This window comes from Chlorocebus sabaeus, chromosome 12 (genome assembly GCF_047675955.1).
Source record: "Chlorocebus sabaeus isolate Y175 chromosome 12, mChlSab1.0.hap1, whole genome shotgun sequence".
In the NCBI taxonomy this organism is placed as follows: Eukaryota; Metazoa; Chordata; class Mammalia; order Primates; family Cercopithecidae; genus Chlorocebus; species Chlorocebus sabaeus.
This window is the reverse complement of record NC_132915.1, coordinates 86010883-86033737: the sequence shown is the minus strand read 5'-3', so window position 1 is coordinate 86033737 and position 22855 is coordinate 86010883.

Here is a 22855-nt window from a genome sequence, read left to right as displayed (position 1 = left end):
ATACAATGGGATTTGTGCAAAGAAGATGTCAAAGTGAATTATAAGTGGCTGAAGAATGCTTTTTAAGGGAATGTTTATGTACATATGCATGCATGTATTTTTGCCTGTTTATTTACTAGAGACCCAAGGGTTGTGAACTCTAGTTCTTGCTTTGTCATGATTCACTGTATGACCTTGGGCAACTTATACCTCTTCTTTGGGTAGACCTCTGTTCTCCCACCTACACCACAACTGTGTTGGGAAGGTAATCTATTAGGCTCCTTCTAGCAACTTTGTTCTTTTAATTATCATGGAGAATAGCAATACTTATTTCATTGTGTTTAAGGAACTGATAAATCTTTCTGAATGCTAGCAACTCAATGGTTCCATTTAGTCTTTTATTACCAGTGCCTCAAACAGGTCTGCATTCATAAAAATTCAATACTCTTGCCAATATGTAGTGGAATATAGAAAGGAAATTGGGTTGCCTTCTGCTGGTTGACTATGGCCAGGTTTAAGCAGCATGGAATTAAGAACGAGAATCCATTGGGCAAAGTGGAGTTTTTAAGATGGCTAAGTTATGTAATGGAATTCAAGATCCTAATTTGGAATTAAATTTTTTGTCACTTTAGGTCTTCTGAAAATGAATTATCAAGAATGTTATCACACTCCAGACCTCTTCAAAATAAACTTTTCTTAAACACTTACCACTTAAACACTGATGACCTTGGGAAAGTCATCTCCAATCTCTGAACCTGTAATGTGTGACTTTTGGATCAGGAAGCCTCTAACATTCCCTTTAGATGAACATGAATAATCATGGAAAATTTACAGGTCATAAAGCATAATCATGTTGAATGCTTTTTCATTTGGACCCATAGAAATATTGTCAGCTTATGTGTTGCTATTATACTATCCCTGAAATGTCACTATTGGTCTGAACATGGAAACAAACAGAAAATAATAGAACAAAGGCACAGGAGCAAACACTGACCGAATGCTTTTTGTGAACCAGACCAAGTGCACTGTGCTCAAATATTTTATCTCCTCTAACCCTCGCAGCAGCACTGTTATGTAGGAATTATATTAATGAGGAAAGTGATAACTCAAATTATACTTAGGAAAGCTATATTGGATAGGTTTATCATGGGGAAGAAGATAATTCAAAGGCTTTTGATGAAAGTAACATTTTATTTTCTTTATTTTGTTTTAAACCTTTATTTTTGTTGTTTACTTTTAAAACGAAAATTTTCAACATTTTTGTCTAGTATTGATTTGGGCAATTGGTGATATTCAGTATATAAATCTTATTCTAATCTTTTTTTAGATGTTCTTAACTTTGAAATGTTAAATGAATTAATCTAATGTAAAAAATAAGCAAAATATTATTTATTTCAGCAACTGCTTTTGACACTGGTGCAAAGGAAGTTGAACTTGAGCAAGGAAATATCATGGGAATTTTAATCACTCCTTTGCTTATGCTTTCACCTTCCCCCTGCAATGTCTTTATAGTTGGTTAAAGGCAAATTAGGTTGGTCTTCACAGCCTGGGAGACCTGGGTGTGAGTTGTGCTTGAGCTCCTTCCAATATGTTACCTTGGCATTGCTCCATCAGAATACTGAACTTCTGTCACCATGTGAATAACCAGGCCAACCTAAAGGGTTGCTGTTAAGATTCAATGATAAAATGCACTGCACATTCCTCAATACCATGTCAGATTTTTCCTCTTAAAATTGTTCCTTTGATTTGAGAATCTGTGATGCTCTCTCAATTACCATGTTTTGAATAACAAATTTTGTTTGGGGAAGGTATATTATCCGGAAACGTTCTCAGCCAATTCTAGGGTTAGATTCTTACAGAAGCAATCTAATAGAAGTAGAGTTTCTTTTTTAAAGGCAGTTTAACATAATAAATATTTCATAAAAGCCTCATGCCTGAGGAAAGAAAGAAGGAAGGAAGGAAGGAAGGGAAGGAAGGAAGGAAGGGAAGGAAGGAAGGAAGGAAGGAAAGAGAAAGAAGGAAAGAAAGAAAGAAGGAAAGAAAGAAAGAGAAAGAAAGAAAGAACGAAAGAAAGAAAGAGAAAGAAAGAAAGAACGAAAGAAAGAAAGAAAGAAAGAAAGAAAGAAAGAGAAAGAAAGAAAGAACAAAAGAAAGAAAGAGAGAGAGAGAGAGAAAGAAAGAAAGAAAGAAAGAAAGAAAGAAAGAAAGAAAGAAAGAAAGAAAGAAAGAAAGAAAGAAAGAAAGAAAAGAAAGAAAGGAAAAGAAGGAGCTGGGAAGGAGGGAGGGAGGAGGGAGGGAGGAAGAGAAAAGAAGAAAGCAAAAAAGGAGGGAGAAGGAAGGAAGGAAGGAAGGAAGGAAGGAAGGAAGGAAGGAAGGAAGGAAGGGTTAGATTCTGTGGCTCTTGTTAGAATTCCAAATGGAAGACATGTAAACATTCTGAAGCCTTCTTAATTTTGTCTAATACAGAGCTATTGGTATAAATCTGTAGTGCTTTGAATTACACAAAGTTTAAATTTTTACACAAAGTTTAAAAATAAATGTAGATTGTCTTTTAAAAACATATGTTAATTCAAACAAATTGCCAAGTAGGTGTCTCTAGGGACGTACCTTAGTCAATAAAAAAGAGTGATTTGTAGTAAATTTATCAGTAGTTGATACGTAAAGTGTTTGAGAATAGCTCATTCTCTTAGTGTTTAAACATTCTTTCCAATGATATCAAAATTGTGTATTTATTTGATAAGCAAATCCTTTTTTCTCAAAATAATGTAGTGGTAAACGTCATTCATTTACATGTCTCCACTGAATATTTTATGTTCACTTTTCTAAGATTTAAAATATTAAGAAAAATTCATGAAGTTATTTTTATTAAGCTACTTTAGAAGAATAAAAACAGATTTTAAAAAGCTATTGATTCATTCTAAAAATACTTGGTTTCTCATCAATTTTAGAAATTTCTACAGGAAGAACTTTACTGAGGCTAGAGTGGGGGTAGGTAAGAAGAGGGTTGCAAATTTGGGAAAATCTCTACCAGATGTTTGATTTCTGTTAAACTTTTCTCCACCAGTCATCTGGCAAGATTCTCAAAAGACAGATATCAATCTCTTTCTTGCAACTTACACCCTATATTCTAATATTTCTAAATAGTAATACACCATCATAACTCAGTTTTTACTGTCAAGAAAATATCAGTGAGATTGTGTTTACTCCTCATGTGCCCACCAACACACAGTGCACACTTTCTTCTACAAAATCCCCGTTCTTCTTCGTGACTTTCTCTCCTTTATCCATAAGGATCACATCTCTGCCATACATCCACAGCTATGTTCCTTGAGTTAGTTATTCCCAGACTGCAGGGAAACTACTTCTAAAGTAGAAGTATAGTTCACCCTGTGGTGAGCTGTAAAAAAAAAAAACAAAACAGATTATGAAGTTGACCAGCCCTGGTTTTAAATCAAAGTTCTGGCATTTTCTAACTATATGATCTTGTACAAGCACGTAATCTCTCTGAGCCTCTGTTTTCATAGCACTTTTGAAGGAGTTAAGTGAGAAATATAGAGAAAATCCTTATCTCTTCGCCTACTACCTAGTATTAGGTATAAGGGGCTTAATAAAGGGTAGGTGATCATAATTTTCATCATCATTATCATCTTTGTTATGGGTTAGTGTAATGTGCTGAGGCTCCTCAGAATTGAATTCATGTCTTTCACTTCCCAAAGTCATAAAAAATGTGGTAAATTTTCTTTTGGCCATTCAGCAAATATTTACTGACCACCCTGTTGCGTAATCTCTGGAAAGAAGCAGTGTACATAAAATGGGCATTGCCCCTCCACTCCTGCCTTACATGCAATTAAACAATTAGTCATAGAAACTAGCATACAGTTATAAATGGAAAGTGGTCGACCAAGTGAGAGGGGGATGCCAGGTTATTGTGAGAAAAGGTGTGTGTGTGTGTGTGTGTGTGTGTGTAGGTGAAGCATGTATTAGAATTAACCAGGTTTGAGTAAGGAAGTGAACATTCCACATGAAAGGAACAGTAAATGTGAAAGCTCAGAGATATAAAAAGACTATAGAATAGAAATGTGTCTTTCTTAAAGACATTTCTTAATTAGATATGTGTCTTAAGAAAGATATATGTCTTAAAGACACATGGCTTCCTGTTCACTTTAGCCACATCATCTTTTAAATTTCAAGAAAATTAAGGAGAGATGGGAGAGGTAGATGAATATCAGAAGACACAGGGTATAATATGGCACCCACAGAAGGAGCTTGGTCTTTATTCAAGAAGCAATGGGCAACCATTTAAGTGTTCAGGCAAAGCAGTAACAAAAATGAACTTATAGTACATTTTTTTTCAGAGGGAGGGGATGGTGACTCACTGTATTCCCCAGGCTGGTCTGGAACTCCTGGGCTCAAGAAATCTTTCCAACTTAGGCTCCCGAGTTGCTGGGACTTCAGGCATGGTCTACCATGCCCCAACTCCCTAACTAATATTTTTAAATGCCAACTGACTATTAAAATTGTATCGGAAGGAAGGAAGTATGTTGGTAGGAACACCATCACAAGGTTTCTATAGTAGGCTAGGAGAGAAATGACAGTGGCTTGGAGAAAGAAGGAAACAGAAAAAAAATGCACTTTGCCAGTAAATCCTTTGACTGTGCTTAGCTAAGATGACCACGTCATAAATATATGTAACCTCTTGCTGCCAGTCTACCTGTGGGGCAGGGGAATCACCACAGAATATTGGAGTTGACATGAGAGAGGTAGTGATCTGTGCTTCACAATTGATTACATCATAACTAATTACAATGTTCAACCATATGCATTCATTCTTTTTTTTAACTTATCACACATTTATAATTATGAGGATCTATGAGAATCCCTAGGCAATGGTTCATGTTAAGTGAGTGACTGATTTTTCATAACTTAAACATTCTCTCCTTTATCCTTTTTGAAACTAGAAGGGCATGTTTAGCAGACACACAAAAGAGACAGGCCCACTTACCACTCTGCCTGCTCTGATGGGCTGGTAACAAGTAGGCTCCAAGACTCAGAAATGACTGTAGTTTCTGCTCTACTTTCTGGATAATCTAACTACCCAGGCGATAGAAGATTTGTGTCTACCAGATTTTTAAAAAATCCTTAGTTTTGGTTCTACTGCTACCAGCTTCTTTAACTTATTTTGAAATTATGTCTCCTTTCTTTCAGCCACATTGTTACAAATTTATTATCTAGGCTGATGATATCATCTGGAGAGGGCCCAGGGCTGTGGTCATTCAGCTCCTCTTTCCACATTACATAGGCAGCTTCTTCTCTCCCCTTTCAGGTCATTAATTTTTAAAAAGAGGGCTTGCTTTAAATATCTAGAGTAGTGCTTTCAGCTGTGACACAGAGAAGGTTTCCCCTTTCACAGCCTGCAACACGTGCCTGCTTCTGATTGAAGGCTGCTTTCCCAAGTAGGCATTTGAGATCCCTCAACATGTCTCATGAGAAGTCCTTGGTCAAAGTCATGCTAAAGGCACTTGTTAACTTTGTTTTCAAACTGGAAACAGACTGGAGAAGGAGTGGGAGACCTGAACTGGAATTGTATGTAATGGGCTACAGGCCAGGAGATTGGAATAGCTTCTCCACAGATTTATTGCGGGGTGTTAGTAATTCCTTTATGGCTCACTATCCTTCTGTGTAAAATGAGAATGGCTTCATCCCTCATCTCTAATTTCCAGGAATGCAGGAAGCGTTGGAAGACGTACCAAGTTTTGTAAAAGCACTTTGAAGCTCATACATTCTACAAATATGTATTGAGCACCGAATATATGTCAAATACTGTGCTTAGCACCAGGTATAAAGTGGTGAATAAAACAGGCCTACATGCCAACATGCAACTTATAATATAGTTGGGTAGGCAGATGATATACAATATCTATATACTATATATAATGTATATACTATATACTATATATATATACTTATATACTATAAGTATATAGTTATAAACTGAAAAATGTTCTGAAGGGTTTGGGCTATAACGATATTTGGAAATGGAAGTCTGTGTAGAGTGGTCCAGGAATGCCTCTCTGAACAGCTAACCCTGAAATTAAGACTTAAAAGTTGAGAAAGAGGCAGCCATGAAGGAGGTGTGTGTGGTGTGTGTGTGTACAAGTGCACACATCAGGGGAAAAGACAGATGTTATGAGCAGAAGAACCAATTTGTGTGGAGTATATTAAGTATAAAAGAAAGTTTGGTGTATTTCAGGAACCAAATACAGACTGATGTGACTGAAGGCCAATGACAAATGGGTGAAAAGCATTACGCACATATAAGATATGATAGTCCTACATTTTTCAAGCTGTTTAGTGAGAATGCTGATATTAAAATGCATCAAAATAATAGATTAAACTTTCCAATCAAATTACCAAATACTGAGGACATGTTGCCACCTGCTACAAAAATGAATGAGTTGTGGTACTTTGTCCTCAGATAGTTCACAGTGTGCTGAAGGATAGAAAGATACAAGAATAAGCCAATCACTATAAATACAAGATAAAAATAAATAAAAGTACATATAACGGGTTATGGAGAACAAAAAGGAAGAAGTGATCACAACCTTTTGTAGTGGGTTTGCATATGAAGCAAAGCTTCTTGGAGGAGGTGAAATTGAAACTTGTCCTTGAAGATGGGTCATATTTCCACCAGTGATACTGTCATTTGTAACCACCTGATCATCCGCTTTTTAATTTTATATTAAGACATTTTATGTAATTAGCTAAAATTTAAGAATGATTATATGGTGTGAGGTCAAGATCACATTCCTACTACTGCTTTTGCCCTTCTCGGCTGTGATAGACCAAAATGACAGAATGCCAAAGAGTAAGAGGGGGAAAAGAAGGAAATCTCTCAGGCTATTTCTATGCTATTTGCTCATGTGATCCCTTTTACCTGGAAAAATGTGATTCATCCCATTGTGCTTCCTGTACATTCTTCAAATTAATAAAAATGCCTAATTCACTTAGTGCCTATTTATCTACCCATTATGTACATACTAACACACTATGCTTCAGGCCCTGTACTGGACGCTAGGGATACAGAAGTGAATTAGGATGTCTAGCACATAGTCTTAAATGCATCATAGACACTCAAAAATATTACTTGTTAAATGAATAAAAGGCAAGAGCTAAAGTATATTTTAGACAGAAACAGCAATGTGCAAAGTCATATAGGCATGTAGCACATTACAAGAAATGAAAATAATCATGCATAGCTAGAAGAAAGAACATAAAGGAGAGGCCCATAAAAGAGAAGCCTAGAGTGATAGGTGGGGACTGGATCATGGTGGACCTTGAGGAAAATGTTGAGGATTTCGAACATTGACCTTGCAACTATGGAGCATCTGTTGAAGGGTTTTTTAGTAGAGCTTGGTTTTGCCAAGTTGGCCAGGTTGATCTTGAACTCCTGACCTCAGGTGATCCACCCGCCTCGGCCTCCCAAAGTGCTGGGATTACAGGCTTGAGCCACCGCGCCTGGCCGCCTGTTGAAGGGTTTTAAACATCTTAAAACAATAACAAGAAAATCCAATGAAACAGTAAACAAAAACAACAACAAAAGCAAAAACACTAGAAGGAGGGCATGATCTGTATTTCAGCCTGCCTCTGTATGGTACTTGTACAAACAAGAGAGAAGTCATCCTTCTTTTCTGAACACATTTTTAACATAGGTAGAATGTCCATAAAAATTGTCTGATTTTGGTTATAAAGGCAAACATTTTATGGTTCCCAATATTTGTACTAATTATTTTTCCCTTATCTACTCAAGGCTGATTAAATAATAATATTTTCAGCTGAGATTTTTTAGATATACTGTACAGAAGGGAAACACCTTAAATTCAGGTGACCAAATACTTTAATTCACCTGGGACAAATTATCCTATTGTCCCATCCAATTTACAATTTGTTCAAGGTTTTTTTCATTTTTAGTAAAGTATCATTATTAAAAGTTGCATTTGAATTAGGGAGGGTGTGTAAGGCTTCCACATTATATTCAGACTTTACCATGGCCTCAGCTTGTAGTGTATGAGACACATTCAATGCAGACGACTTCCTTTAACACAGACTTCCTTTTACAGTTACATCTGAATGACAATCATCCGTAGTCCGTTTTGTCGTTGTTGTTGTTTTTAGAACCTTTCCACACAAAATAACCAACATTTTCCTTTCAGAGTCAGCACACAAGCAGGACTGGCTAGCAAAATCCACCTTTCCTGTGTCTGGAGGTGTTGAAAAAATAATTCAACAATGCTGCCCCTGCTGGCCACCAGTGTACCATGCAATAATTTCATGGCCCCTGCCACAGCCCAGGAAATGGAGGAAATGGCCAGGCAGGTCAGTGAGAAATAAAGAGGTGATATGTGCATGAATACGGACGGGAAACAAAGGCTGAGTAGTCCTTCCACAGAAAGTGGTCTGAAATGCCCTTGCTGCAGTCTTTTTAAAAATCATTTATTGTTTGATGTAAATCTATAATTACATATTGCTTTGTTTGGCAATGGTTTTTAATTTTGTGATAAAGCCTTCCAGTCTTAATAAAATCGAATAATGAAAGTGCATCTTTAATAAAACAGAAATTAAATACTGTGATTCTTGAAACCATTTCAAGAGATTTGTAAAGGTTATTTTGGGAAAACGACTAGATGACGGTGCTTAAATATGGGCAGTGGCAGAAGGTACAGTCGAATGCCATTTGGGGGCATCTAGTTGTGTAGCTACAATCTTTTAAAGGAGATCCTATTGTTAATCAGATAAATTTATAGTTAGTGCTGAATTAGAATGAAATTGAGAAGATGTACAATTTTGTAGCACCTAAATTTAGCATCATAAATAGAGATACTTATTTTATAAGTTTTTGTCTTGTAAAAATATTTGATGAAAGAACCATCTGGTTAAATTGAGAGAAAAGAGTACTTGTAAAACATATTTGTGCTGAAATATTTACACATTTAAATGTGAAAAAATAGAGTTGAAAATTTTTCCTACTTAGCATAAATTGCTCTGAGATGTGCAGGTGTCTTGGCATCTGTAGAGTGTATTTTCTCAATACTAAGGTTTACTAAGTAAAGTCAATTGAGGGTATCAACAATTTTACATTTCTTGACCATAATGCAGATCTCTGAGAAAAACTGCAAGCAATTTAGTGGAAATATCAAAACTAAAAGGACCATACCGAGAACAAAAAGCATTAGAAAAATCAGTGATGCTAAATTAGATAAAAATATGACTAAGAAAGTCATTATATCAGCTAAATATCCACTGATAAAAGTTATCATTTCCTCTTTTCAAATAATCAATACATGAATTTAAAAAATAATTTCTGTAAGTATATGTGAACTTAAGCTATTTTAAAAGATAATTTAATTTTTGGAAACAGCTTTTATAAAGAATGATTTTATAGGTTTGACAGTATAATAAAACCAGTCTGTCAGGCAACAAATAAACATTTGAAAAATTATATAATTATTTTAATAGTTTAAGAGCTTTGTGCTCAGAAGTGCGCCTGTGAGCACTGTGAATTATGTGATTATTTCTTATAAAGCCCCTTTTACTTTTCCTTGATCTCTTTGACCAAGGCTATGTTGTATCTTAAGGCAAGACTTTCTTACAGTCCCTCTGCTATCACAATCTTGAATATAATGAAAGACGTTTTTCCTCAAATCAATTCTAGGGGCTATCCTCTCACCCCATTCCCACAGTCACTAGTATTTGGAGACTTGTGGTTGAACAGGATCTCTGGAATGAATATCTCAGTGGATGCCAGGCACAATGGTCCTACATAAATAATTTGCTTTGAGGGCTTCTTAACATCAGAAATGGGTGCTTTTCCAGATTAATTCACCTTTTTAATCTGTCCATAAATAGAGAGGAGTAATAGTTGCAAACTACTTAGTTTCATTAGAAAACCTTTCTACTGTTTTTAATGGCACAGGGAGTCCAAGAAGGTCTATTTTTAATTGTTTCATGTTTTACTGATATCCCGGGCATCAGTTGTCTATCATTTTCTAAAAACCACTATAAAATTTAGAGGCTTTGAACACATTTTATTTTTTCACAGTTCTGTGAGTTAGCAATTTTTGTTGGGTGTTTCTTCTGCTGGGTTAATTTTGGGTCACTTACAATGACTGAGGTTAGCTGGCAATTCAATTAGAGCTGGATGATCTCAGTTGGCCTCACCCTCAGGACTGGCAGTTGGCAGACTACTCTCTGGGGTGCCTCTCAATCAGGTGAACCTGAGCTCCTACAAGTTGTAGTGTCAGGATTTCATCAGAGGCAAGAGTGCAAAATATGATGCATAAATACGTTTCAAGTCTCTGCCATTGTTGCACTTGCTAATAATTTTTTGACCAAAGGAACTCACAATTTGGCCAAGCCCAAAATCAAAGTGGAGGGAATAAATCTCTACTTTTTTTTTTATTATTATACTTTAAGTTCTAGGGTACACGTGCATAACGTGCAGGTTTGTTACATGTGTATACTTGTGCCATGTTGCTGTGCTGCACCCATCAACTCGTCAGCACCCATCAACTTGTCATTTACATCAGGTATAACTCCCAATGCAATCCCTCCCCTCTCCCCCCTCCCCATGATAGGCCCCGGTGTGTGATGTTCCCCTTCCCGAGTCCAAGTGATCTCCTTGTTCAGTTCCCACCTATAAGTGAGAACATGCGGTGTTTGGTTTTCTGTTCTTGTGATAGTTTGCTAAGAATGATGGTTTCCAGCTGCATCCATGTCCCTACAAAGGACACAAACTCATCCTTTTTTATGGCTGCATAGTATTCCATGGTGTATATGTGCCACATTTTCTTAATCCAATCTGTCACTGATGGACATTTGGGTTGATTCCAAGTCTTTGCTATTGTGAATAGTGCCGCAATAAACATACTTGTGCATGTGTCTTTATAGCAGCATGATTTATAATCCTTTGGGTATATACCCAGTAATGCAATGGCTGGGTCATATGGTACTTCTAGTTCTAGATCCTTGAGGAATCGCCATACTGTTTTCCATAATGGTTGAACTAGTTTACAATCCCACCAACAGTGTAAAAGTGTTCCTATTTCTCCACATCCTCTCCAGCACCTGTTGTTTCCTGACTTTTTAATGATCGCCATTCTAACTGGTGTGAGATGGTATCTCAAAAAAAAAAAAAAAAAAAACAAAAACAAACAACCCCATTAAAAAGTGGGCAAAGGATATGAACAGACATTTCTCAAAAGAAGACATTCATACAGCCAACAGACACATGAAAAAATGCTCATCATCACTGGCCATCAGAGAAATGCAAATCTCTACTTTTTAATAGGAAGGATGACCAAGACATATTGAAAAGGGTGGACATACAAGAACAGTGGAATTATTGTGATCATCTTGGCAAGCAATTTACCATATTGTCTAATTTTGCTCACATTTACAACACATTAAGAAGGCAATCATGGCTAAATGCCTATGTGAAGCACAAATAATACTGTAGCGAGGCACATCTGTGAGTGAATTCTTTCAAGGATCGGTTGCCCCCATTACAGTGGGGGTGATACATAAGCCCTGCCAACTTCACAGTTTGTGAGCTAGATTGAAATTGTGAATACAGAAATGCCTTATAAATTACCAAACAGACGAGAAGGATTATCATTAATCAAAATCCAGCACAAACCATGCTCCTCCCAAGACATCTCTCTTGATATTCCGTCCATCACCAATTTCTTGAGTCTGCAGTTTATTGGCACTTGGAGTCTAAACCACATTTTATTGTCTCCTAATTATCTGTTTCTTTGTGTAATTCTTCCAATGCCACCTTCAGTAATTCAGGATACACACGTTCAGTATCATCTAAGTGTCAAGGCTAGCTAATTATTGGAGAGACAGGAATGAATCAGGAATAATCCTTGATTAGGGGGAACTTATACTCTAGATCCTGATCTTGGCTAGCCAAGTAATCTCAAACGTGTTTTATGGAAGTTTAAAATGAGGTGTCCAGACCAGGCATCTGAGGATGTAGCCGTGACTCTTGGGCATCTCTCTTGCCCTGAATCATGGTCCCCTTCCTCCTCCCAATTCTCCAGTCCCTATAGACACTATAAGTGTATGAGTCAAACTTACTTATTTACTTTTGCTACTAGTACTCTCAGAACTGCAATTCTAAACCACCTTGGCAGATAGGGGCACCTTGGCATCCCTAGCACTTGGGACAGGTCACTACTGGTAGATATGTTATATGTGCTGGATAGAAGATAAGTTGATTTGTGTATCATCCTGACACTAAGTCTTCTCTTGACTTAATTTTTTTTCTGGACTTTTATTATTTTTGTTTTGGCTTCTTGTTATAGAAGAACTAAATATTAAAAAATAGCTGTACTAGTGCTATCAGTATTAAAACTGAAAGCTTCCAGTGGGTATTAGGTTCTGTCATTGGTGATATGCAAGCAATGACAAATATGTATCAGATGGTGAGTTAGACTACATGTCCTTGACTTTTGTCTTTTGTGAGGATGATGTTCATGATTATTAGCTTCCTTTGTAATGACCTGACTTCTGTCTCCAGGGTGATTTAAGATACCCTTATTAGACTGTGTGGTGTGTGTGTGTGTGTGTGTGTGTGTGTGTGTGTGTTAATGAGAGCACAGTGGCCTTTCTGATATCTCTACTAAGATCATCACCATTTTTATCTTTATGGGGCCATTTACCCCAAGAATCATGTAACTGGAAACTTTTTATGAAGAAGCCATGTTTCATTTTAAATGAGACAACCACATAAAATATTACCAAGTGTGTGTCTTGAGTTTGCTTTGGGCACAAAACTATTTTGAAAAGCTTGCAACTAGAAGCAGACTAGTAAAGCAAAATCCTGGACTCTTCAGAATGCACATTTAGGATCTAATTCAGGCTTAACCTTGCTGCAGCTCTGTGACTTTAGACAAATCACTTCCTCTCTCTGGGCCCCAGTTTTATCATCTATTTCTCTAAAACAAGAATGTCATTCTAAAAGAGGCAGTATCCCCTCACCATCCAGGAGCCCACATCAAGCCTTTCAGTGGGTGTATGAAGGCAGCATGGTTTCCTTGGCTTAGATGACCTCATGTCTTCCAAATCATTGATGAAATTGACCAGGATAAGGCTGTGTCAACTTTTCCTCTAATACTACTTCCAGTAATAAATTTGGATACATCTCCAGTAATGGGTGTGAGCTCAGCTTACTGGACCTGTTTTTCTCAGAATAGCTTTATGGAGAACTGCTGCTCACAGGCAGATGCCTGCTTTTATCACACCATATATCAGTGAGTGAATGACTGTGAAATCCCTTCTTACTGTGCCAGCCAAATGGATAAACAGAAAAATATAGTCATCTCACAGCCAAATCACCAGTGGTATTTATGATGCTTAAGGGGGAGAGGGATCATATGCTTGCATATTGTTTCAGAATCCATTCATTCATCCACCAAGCATCTTCTTTCATGCTCCCTCCCTCTAGACATTGTAACTGGGAGATGAGAAGTGAGCAATGGGGACAAAATAATGCATTCGCTGTGAACTAAGTCCTCAAGGAGTTTATAAACAAGTGGAAAGGATAAGATGTGCACAAAAAGAGAGTTTATTTTATCTTTGAATAAGGTCATTTTCACATCACTTGCCATTTATTTATTAATTATCATTAGCTCATCTAGAAAACTATGACTCTTTTTGTTTTGTTTTGTTTTGTTTTTGAGATGGATTCTCTGTCGCCCAGGCTGGAGTGCAGTGGTGCAACCTTGGCTAACTGCAAGCTCTGCCTCCCGGGTTCACGCCATTCTCCTGCCTCAGCCTCCTGAGTAGCTGGGACTACAGACGCTCGCCACCGCACCCAGCTTATTTTTTGTATTTTTAGTAGAAACGGGGTTTCACTGTGGTCTTGATCTCCCGATCTCGTGATCCGCCCGCCTCGACCTCCCAAAGTGCTGGGATTACAGGTGTGAGCCATTGAGCCTGGCCAGAAAATTATGACTCTTTTAAGGCAGGGACAATGATTTGCTTATTTTCTGTGACTGTCCTCGTCAGTATCACCTACCCTTATTTCTTTACAAGAACACTTCTCCTATTGAGTGTTGAGTAGACCACATCCTCTCAGTGGTCCATGAGGAACAAGAGGGTGAAGACTGATCATGTCTTTTCTAACTTTGTAATCATTGATTTATTCAACAAATATTTATAGGACTCTCATTATGTGTAAGGTATTTTTCTATACCTAAGGGTTTCAGCTAATGTTCTAGTGGCAGAATCAGTAAATAAATAGAAAAAGCATAGAAGATAGTAGGCACTGGGGAGGAAAGTAAATCAAGGGGAAGACAGGAAGTGTCAGGATCAGGGGTGATTGCAATTTTACCTTCTGTGGTAAGAGAAGGCCTCATTGCAGAAGGGTCATGTAAGCAAAACCTTGAAGTAGGTGAAAGATGAGGCAGGTTGGTACTAGAGAAACATTATCATGGGCAGGAAGGAGGGACAGGTATGAAACACAGAGGTGGGGCTACACCACGCATGTTCGAGGAATGGTAAGGCTGCCAGTGTGGCTGGACAGGACAGAGCAGACTAAAACGTTGCACAGGGCTTTGTAAGCCATTGTAAAGTTTTGGCTTTTACTCTGAATGAGTCTCCAAGTTCTGGTGCACTTCTTGTTACTCAATAAATATGTGTGGAATGAATGTTGAATACATATTCCTGATGCAGAAATAGGGACATCAAAATATCTGGGTCCTGTATTCAGTTCTCCCAGACACTCAGCATTTTCTATTTCTGTCTTGGGTGAGTGAGAGGATGGTAGCTAGATGGAGTAGTAAGGCAATCACATGCCTAAACTTTCCACTTTGGAGACTGAATAAAATGGAAAGAGCTGTAACAGAGAAACCAGCCATGCAGATGGGGGTTCAGAGATTGAGAGAGAGAATCGGTGACAGAGTCTGTGTGTAAGGGGCCATCTAAAAGATAACACTGGGTGTAGGATTTGGAAAAAAGTGGAAATTGAGAATGTAGGATGAAGAGAGGGACATCCCAGGGAAAAAGAATAGTATATGCAAAAGCATAAAGGATAGAGAACATGTTCAATGAACATGGGATGGGCAAGATTTGCTGAAACAAAGAATAGGTAAAGGAGAAACAGGTGAGGCATCATATAGAGACTGTGGCTTAGAACTAGATCACAGAAACTTTGAGTGCCAAACTTAAATATCAGCAGAGAAACAGGAATCGTGGATGGTTCTGGAGCAAAGAAGTGGAAAAACCAAGGAATTAAGCAACCAGCTTTGGTCTAGTATGTGAGGGAGATACCAATCATGGAGTTGCTGTAATGAGGGCTCATCTAGATTTTCAGTTGAAGCAGCAGGAAAGCCATGAGAAGGGTACACAGGAAGTATGGAGGAAGGCAAACCTCCATGGCTTAGAAATGCATTGTATGGGGCAAGGAATTCTATCAGTTCACATTCTCTGTACGTTTTCCTTATAATTGTTTATGTTCAAATATTAATCAGCATGACTCCTCCATTTTCTCTCTCTTATTTCCTTAGGTAAGTAATTTAGAATATTTTGAAAACTCCCACATTTTCAAAAATGCACGTCAAATGCATGCTGCAGCTCAAGTAGGAGCTTCTTAAATGCAAACTTCCAGCTAGGATAATTCGAACATGGTGGGGGTTTGAACACTTTGCAGAAAGGTCTGGAGTAGCACAAATGTCAAGGCAGCTAAAAAGTGTTTTCTTGTGTTAAATTGCTTTTGATTTGTGTTACACAGAAAAAATGAATGAGGTGCTCTTGAGACGTTTTAATCAAAAGCAGCAGTGTAGCACAATAGGAGCAAAGAATCTGACAATACACAATCTGAGTTCAAATCCCAGCTCTTATATTTAGTGCTTGTGTGACTTTGGGCAAGTTCATTAACCTTTCTGTGCCTCAATTAGCTAAGGAGTAAGAATGATCTCTAAAGCCTTGTGCACACTCAGGTAGGTCCACATGATCATGACTAGCCACAATTTGGGTAGTCTATATACATAAACACATATAATTATTACAGACACTACGAAAGCAATATAGTGGGTGGGACACACTTACATTCACGGTGGTGTGAACAGCATTGGTGTGAGCACCTCACCTGCAGTGAACCAGGCCCCAGGCTTGGCCTGCCTTGCTATGCAGGAGGGCTAAGCAGGACACACAGCTGGTAAGTGGCACAGCTGAGAGCTGAAGCCCAATTAAGCTGTAGCCTCTACACTAAGATACACTTTGAAAGTCACCAGGTACAACTTCCTCATTTCACAGAGGGAAATGGAATTCAAGGATATTAAATGATTTGCCCATAACCCCAGATCTAATTAAGGCAGACCTAAAACTAGTGCTAGGTGTGTCTGACTTATGAATAAGGACCCTTTTTTATCTTCCTCCCCATATTCTCTCCAAAACAAACTCACACCTGAACCTCTTCTTCATAGTCCTTTTCCCATTCACTAAAAGCCATGGCATCATTAAAGAATCTACTTTGTTCTCTGCATACGTAGTCATTTTCCTCAACACGGTTTGCAGAGTCTCATCCTTGACTTCATTGGGAACTTTATGTCCCATCAGTGACAAAATCAAGACCAGGGCAGTGCCCTAGCTGTCCCTTAAGCTCCCACCGGATGTGATTCACCAACAATAACATCCTTTCTTCCAGTCGAATGCCACCTCTCACTTTCCACCTGTGGCCTGATTTTCATGGGTCGGGTTTCCTGGTTAGACAAACTTGTGGTATGCTATGTGTGGGATGAATGGCGAAGGGTTAAAATAGCCCAGCCACAAAAGGTTACTTCTAAGCTTAGTCTCCTAAAGTTCCAACCTCCCCATCATTTTTGCTTTTGTATTGAAAAACATGCTCTGTCCAGAAAAATCCCCAGAGAGTAGGTTGCCAGGCTGTGGGAGTAATTACCTTTCCAGAATTAACATGAAGCTAGAAAACACCTTGTTGGGGGCCTGGCATATGATATATTCATCTTAAATTAGAAGCACAGCATCCCAAACTTGGCAACTGATAGCCATCTTCAACCTGCTCTGGCCAGCCCACACAGAAAGTTTTGTACTTCATTTCAGGCTTTGCATTTATTTTTCAAAATGAAAATATGTTTATTGATTGCTTCTTAACACTAGAAGCAATTTATACTTATTTTAAGGCATTTAAGTAGTAACTAAGTGTATAAAGTAGAAACTAAAAATCTATCACCCATACTTTCAACCCAGAAATAACCACAATTAATGGATTGATTTTAGACTTTTTTTTTTTCTAGGTATATATTTGATTACACTTTTTTCTTTAGGAAAATAGGCTTATACTCATATATACATAATGTCTTTGTCCTATTTTTGGCTTTAAAGTAGTTTGTACATTTTTTTCTTCTATGTCACAGTGGAGTTTTTGAGGTAGTAAAATATACATAACAAAATTTTTATTGTAACAATTTTTAAGTGTACAATTCACAAACAGTAAGTACATTTGTACAACCATCGCCACCATCCATCTCCAAAACTTTTTCATCTTTTCCAGTTGAAACTCTGTACTCATTAAGTATAACTCCCCATTCTCCCTACTCCCAGTCCCTAGCAAATAACATTATTCTTTCTGTCTCTATGAATTTCACGGCTCCGAGGTACCTCATATAAATGAAATACAACAATATTTGTTCTTTCGAGTATGGCTTATTTCACTTAGCATAATGTCTTCAAGGTTCATCCATGTGGTGGTATGTGTCAAAAGTTCTTTCCTTTTTATGGCTGAGTAATATTCCATCGCATTTACATACCACATTTTGCTTATTCATTGATCCACTGATGGACATTTGGTTTTCTTTCACATTCTGGCTCTTTTGAATAATGCTGCTGTGGACATGGGCATACAGACATCTGCTTCAGTGTCTGCTTTAGCTCTTTTTGATATATACCCAGGAGTAGAACTGCTGGATCAAAAGGTAATTCTATTTTCAAATTTTTGAGAAACTGCCATATTGCTTTTCACAGCAGCTTTATCATTTCACATTCTCACCAACAACGTGTGAGACTTCCAATATATCAACTTCCTCACCAACACTTATTTGCTGCTTTTTTTTTTTTTTAAACAGTAACCTTCAGAAGAGATGTGAAGTGGTGTTTTATCATGATTTTTTTTTCTTGCATTTCCCTAGGAATTAGAGATGTTGAGGGCTTTTCCATGTGCTTATTGGCCATTTGTATACCTTCTTTAGAGAAATGTCTATTCAAGTCTTTTACCCATTTTTTTGGAAAGTTTTTTTCTTAAATCATAGTTTGTTTTACATTCTAGGACACATGTGCAGGATGTGTAGGTTTCTTTTTTTTTTTTTTTTTTTTTAAATTTATTTATTATTATTAAACTTCAAGTTGTAGGGTACTTGTGCACAACGTGCAGGTTTGCTACATATGTATACTTGTGCCATGTTGGTGTGCTGCACCCATCAACTCGTCATTTACATCAGGTATAACTCCCAATGCAATCCCTCCCCCCTCCCCCCTCCCCATGATAGGCCCCGGTGTGTGATGTTCCCCTTCCCGAGTCCAAGTGATCTCATTGTTCAGTTCCCACCTACGAGTGAGAACATGCGGTGTTTGGTTTTCTGTTCTTGTGATAGTTTGCTAAGAATGATGGTTTCCAGCTGCATCCATGTCCCTACAAAGGACACAAACTCATCCTTTTTTATGGCTGCATAGTATTCCATGGTGTATATGTGCCACATTTTCTTAATCCAATCTGTCACTGATGGACATTTGGGTTGATTCCAAGTCTTTGCTATTGTGAATAGTGCTGCAATAAACATACGTGTGCATGTGTCCTTATAGCAGCATAATTTATAATCCTTTGGGTATATACCCAGTAATGGGATGGCTGGGTCATATGGTACATCTAGTTCTAGATCCTTGAGGAATCGCCATACTGTTTTCCATAATGGTTGAACTAGTTTACAATCCCACCAACAGTGTAAAAGTGTTCCTATTTCTCCACATCCTCTCCAGCACCTGTTGTTTCCTGACTTTTTAATGATCGCCATTCTAACTGGTGTGAGATGGTATCTCATTGTGGTTTTGATTTGCATTTCTCTGATGGCCAGTGATGGTGAGCATTTTTTCATGTGTCTGTTGGCTGTATGAATGTCTTCTTTTGAGAAATGTCTGTTCATATCCTTTGCCCACTTTTGGATGGGGTTGTTTGTTTTTTTCTTGTAAATTTGTTTGAGTTCTTTGTAGGTTCTGGATATTAGCCCTTTGTCAGATGAGTAGATTGCAAAAATTTTCTCCCATTCTGTAGGTTGCCTGCTCACTCTGATGGTAGTTTCTTTTGCTGTGCAGAAGCTCTTTAGTTTGATGAGATCCCATTTGTCAATTTTGGCTTTTGCTGCCGTTGCTTTTGGTGTTTTAGACATGAAGTCTTTGCCCATGCCTATGTCCTGAATGGTACTACCTAGGTTTTCCTCTAGGATTTTTATGGTATTAGGTCTAACATTTAAGTCTCTAATCCATCTTGAATTAATTTTCGTATAAGGAGTAAGGAAAGGATCCAGTTTCAGCTTTCTACTTATGGCTAGCCAGTTTTCCCAGCACCATTTATTAAATAGGGAATCCTTTCCCCATTTCTTGTTTCTCTCAGGTTTGTCAAAGATCAGATGGCTGTAGATGTGTGGTATTATTTCTGAGGACTCTGTTCTGTTCCATTGGTCTATAGCTCTGTTTTGGTACCAGTACCATGCTGTTTTGGTTACTGTAGCCTTGTAGTATAGTTTGAAGTCAGGTAGCGTGATGCCTCCAGCTTTGTTCTTTTGACTTAGGATTGTCGTGGAGATGCGGGCTCTTTTTTGGTTCCATATGAACTTTAAAGCAGTTTTTTCCAATTCTGTGAAGAAGCTCATTGGTAGCTTGATGGGGATGGCATTGAATCTATAAATTACCTTGGGCAGTATGGCCATTTTCACGATATTGATTCTTCCTATCCATGAGCATGGTATGTTCTTCCATTTGTTTGTGTCCTCTTTGATTTCACTGAGCAGTGGTTTGTAGTTCTCCTTGAAGAGGTCCTTTACATCCCTTGTAAGTTGGATTCCTAGGTATTTTATTCTCTTTGAAGCAATTGTGAATGGAAGTTCATTCCTGATTTGGCTCTCTGTTTGACTGTCACTGGTGTATAAGAATGCTTGCGATTTTTGCACATTAATTTTGTATCCTGAGACTTTGCTGAAGTTGCTGATCAGCTTAAGGAGATTTTGGGCTGAGACAATGGGGTTTTCTAAATATACAATCATGTCATCTGCAAACAGGGACAATTTGACTTCTTCTTTTCCTAACTGAATCCCCTTGATTTCTTTCTCTTGCCTGATTGCCCTAGCCAGAACTTCCAACACTATGTTGAATAGGAGTGGTGAGAGAGGGCATCCCTGTCTTGTGCCAGATTTCAAATGGAATTTTTCCAGTTTTTGCCCATTCAGTATGATATTGGCTGTGGGTTTGTCATAAATAGCTCTTATTATTTTGAGGTACGTTCCATCAATACCGAATTTATTGAGCGTTTTTAGCATGAAGGGCTGTTGAATTTTGTCAAAAGCCTTTTCTGCATCTATTGAGATAATGATGTGGTTCTTGTCTTTGGTTCTGTTTATATGCTGGATTATGTTTATTGATTTGCGAATGTTGAACCAGCCTTGCATCCCAGGGATGAAGCCCACTTGATCATGGTGGATAAGCTTTTTGATGTGTTGCTGAATCCGGTTTGCCAGTATTTTATTGAGGATTTTTGCATCGATGTTCATCAGGGATATTGGTCTAAAATTCTCTTTTTTTGTTGTGTCTCTGCCAGGCTTTGGTATCAGGATGATGTTGGCCTCATAAAATGAGTTAGGGAGGATTCCCTCTTTTTCTATTGATTGGAATAGTTTCAGAAGGAATGGTACCAGCTCCTCCTTGTACCTCTGGTAGAATTCAGCTGTGAATCCATCTGGTCCTGGACTTTTTTTGGTTGGTAGGCTATTAATTATTGCCTCAATTTCAGAGCCTACTATTGGTCTATTCAGGGATTCAACTTCTTCCTGGTTTAGTCTTGGAAGAGTGTAAGTGTCCAGGAAATTATCCATTTCTTCTAGATTTTCCAGTTTATTTGCGTAGAGGTGTTTATAGTATTCTCTGATGGTAGTTTGTATTTCTGTGGGGTCGGTGGTGATATCCCCTTTATCATTTTTAATTGCGTCGATTTGATTCTTCTCTCTTTTCTTCTTTATTAGTCTTGCTAGTGGTCTGTCAATTTTGTTGATCTTTTCAAAAAACCAACTCCTGGATTCATTGATTTTTTGGAGGGTTTTTTGTGTCTCTATCTCCTTCAGTTCTGCTCTGATCTTAGTTATTTCTTGCCTTCTGCTAGCTTTCGAATGTGTTTGCTCTTGCTTCTCTAGTTCTTTTAATTGCGATGTTAGAGTGTCAATTTTAGATCTTTCCTGCTTTCTCTTGTGGGCATTTAGTGCTATAAATTTCCCTCTACACACTGCTTTAAATGTGTCCCAGAGATTCTGGTATGTTGTATCTTTGTTCTCATTGGTTTCAAAGAACATCTTTATTTCTGCCTTCATTTCGTTATGTACCCAGTAGTCATTCAGGAGCAGGTTGTTCAGTTTCCATGTAGTTGAGCGGTTTTGATTGAGTTTCTTAGTCCTGAGTTCTAATTTGATTGCACTGTGGTCTGAGAGACAGTTTGTTATAATTTCTGTTCTTGTACATTTGCTGAGGAGTGCTTTACTTCCGATTATGTGGTCAATTTTGGAGTAAGTACGATGTGGTGCTGAGAAGAATGTATATTCTGTTGATTTGGGGTGGAGAGTTCTATAGATGTCTATTAGGTCTGCTTGCTGCAGAGATGAGTTCAATTCCTGGATATCCTTGTTAACTTTCTGTCTCGTTGATCTGTCTAATGTTGACAGTGGAGTGTTGAAGTCTCCCATTATTATTGTATGGGAGTCTAAGTCTCTTTGTAAGTCTCTAAGGACTTGCTTTATGAATCTGGGTGCTCCTGTATTGGGTGCATATATATTTAGGATAGTTAGCTCTTCCTGTTGAATTGATCCCTTTACCATTATGTAATGGCCTTCTTTGTCTCTTTTGATCTTTGATGGTTTAAAGTCTGTTTTGTCAGAGACTAGTATTGCAACCCCCGCTTTTTTGTGTTCTCCATTTGCTTGGTAAATCTTCCTCCATCCCTTTATTTTGAGCCTATGTATGTCTCTGCGTGTGAGATGGGTCTCCTGAATACAGCAGACTGATGGGTCTTGACTCTTTATCCAGTTTGCCAGTCTGTGTCTTTTAATTGGAGCATTTAGTCCATTTACATTTAAGGTTAAGATTGTTATGTGTGAACTTGATCCTGCCATTATGATATTAACTGGTTATTTTGCTCGTTAGTTGATGCAGTTTCTTCCTAGCCTTGATGGTCTTTACATTTTGGCATGTTTTTGCAATGGCTGGTACCGGTTGTTCCTTTCCATGTTTAGTGCTTCCTTCAGGGTCTCTTGTAAGGCAGGCCTAGTGGTGACAAAATCTCTAAGCATTTGCTTATCTGTAAAGGATTTTATTTCTCCTTCACTTATGAAACTTAGTTTGGCTGGATATAAAATTCTGGGTTTAAAATTCTTTTCTTTAAGAATGTTGAATATTGGCCCCCACTCTCTTCTGGCTTGAAGAGTTTCTGCCGAGAGATCTGCTGTTAGTCTGATGGGCTTCCCTTTGTGGGTAACCCGACCTTTCTCTCTGGCTGCCCTTAAGATTTTTTCCTTCATTTCAACTTTGGTGAATCTGGCAATTATGTGTC